We start from the raw sequence: 1743 nt of genomic DNA, 5'->3' as shown, positions 1-1743 counted from the left end.
TCAGGACTATTGCTTGCCGTTGATTTTTCCAGTTTGAGCCACGCAGTTGCAAAATTGCATCTGTTCATTTTTTCCTCAAACACCCGAACAGTAGTTAGTCATATCTTCTAATTGAGGGACTCCGGTGTCTTGCTGGTTATTTTGCTTTACACTTCGTTCACAATAGATCCCTTGCTGAGAAAAAATTGCATTTGCAGCCCCACTTTTGCGGCCCAACGTTCTAACGGTTGCCAGATTTGCACAGTTGCACAGTGTACAAGAGTTTGCACCTCTAACGCAGGTTGTGTTGCGTTCAAATACGTAGGTAAAACCTTGCTATTCAGGTGTTATATGAGTGCACGCCGATTACTTGTGATGCTCAATTTAACCAAAACAAAATAAAATAAATATTTAAAATTCCTATTAAGGTGCTGTAGTTGTTCTGGTATTTCGCTATGCACATTATCGTTATTAATATCCGGATATGGTTCTAGTGGATCCTGTACATGATGTTCATTATCCCTAGCAAATATGCCTTTAGTTTCAATCGAAAGCAATCTGTTTACAGATATTGAGCGTTCCTGATCTACCAGATTCTGCTCATTCATTTTTGTGGCTCGCCCTGGGTTTTTTAAGTAAGAAAAGCCTATTATGTTCTCTCCTCACACTTTGTCCATATTTCTTTGCTAAAAAGTAAAGGCGCATAACATCTCTGTTTATATGTCATGTCCATTTTCGTCGCTTTTTTAGTTGCTGAACTTTTGCTTTTGCCTCTGATTGTATAAGGTCATCCACCTCTGGAAGATGTAGTGGTGTTGGATCAACAATAGGTTAATTTTTTTTATTGAAAACTTTTACTCGGGCCAACCTGGTTATACATCATGGCTACGGACCAAGTCAAGTGACTAATAAGATTAGGAAGTTATGAGTCAATCCACTACGATGTATGAAACCTCCTGCGATGAAGTTGTAGGTATACAATTTCAAGTGGCCGCTTATTCAGGATTGAGACCGTAACAGCCCCTGATGCTCAGCTGATCCCGTTTGTCTTATTATGAGCCTAAGCTTAATCCCATAGGCCCCTTCTTGGGAGAGGACCGCTGCCACGCCTTGTAGGCGCACAAGAGCATGGACATAATCCTAGATTGTAGAACTTTGGCGTAGTGCCCCATCGCGATTGAGAAGCGCCTTCAATTCGTTTATCGGTATACACTAGCTCCCGCGATCCCTTTATTCCTAGAGCCATAATTAAACCATTTGTCTCCATCACTTGGCATGTCTGCGTCACCGTTAGCCCATTCTTTTTAATGTATAGGCGAACTCGATACCACAGCCATTGTGGGATTTGAATTCAAAGCACTAGTGCACAGTGGGCAAGAAAATAAAAAACACTATCATATTTCGCACTAAACTAGAAAAATACGGAATATATAATTTTTCTATAGTATTTCTTTGTGGTTAGGATAACAATAGTATTCAGTACGGCAATTCTGATATCGGAATTAGCTATACCACGCGAACGTAGGATGTAGAACTTTTTTAGGAATCATTTTTCAATCTGACTTTTGCTGTTATAGTCTGTCAAGTTAAAGCGTTGGTGGCTTTACTCGCAGTCGGTAAGGTGTATCGACACCAAACAGAAGCCTCGTCGGTGAATATTAACTCGTCCCAATCTCGATCAACATTTTCCTGGGCGGCCCACGCAAGTCGCTTTTCGATGTGCTTTTCACCAAGCAATGGTTTTTTCATTGTAGGGCGAAACTT

This window comes from Belonocnema kinseyi, chromosome 1 (genome assembly GCF_010883055.1).
Source record: "Belonocnema kinseyi isolate 2016_QV_RU_SX_M_011 chromosome 1, B_treatae_v1, whole genome shotgun sequence".
Classification (NCBI taxonomy): Eukaryota; Metazoa; Arthropoda; class Insecta; order Hymenoptera; family Cynipidae; genus Belonocnema; species Belonocnema kinseyi.
The sequence above is the reverse complement of the archived record's forward strand: the minus strand, read 5'-3'. Positions refer to the sequence as shown.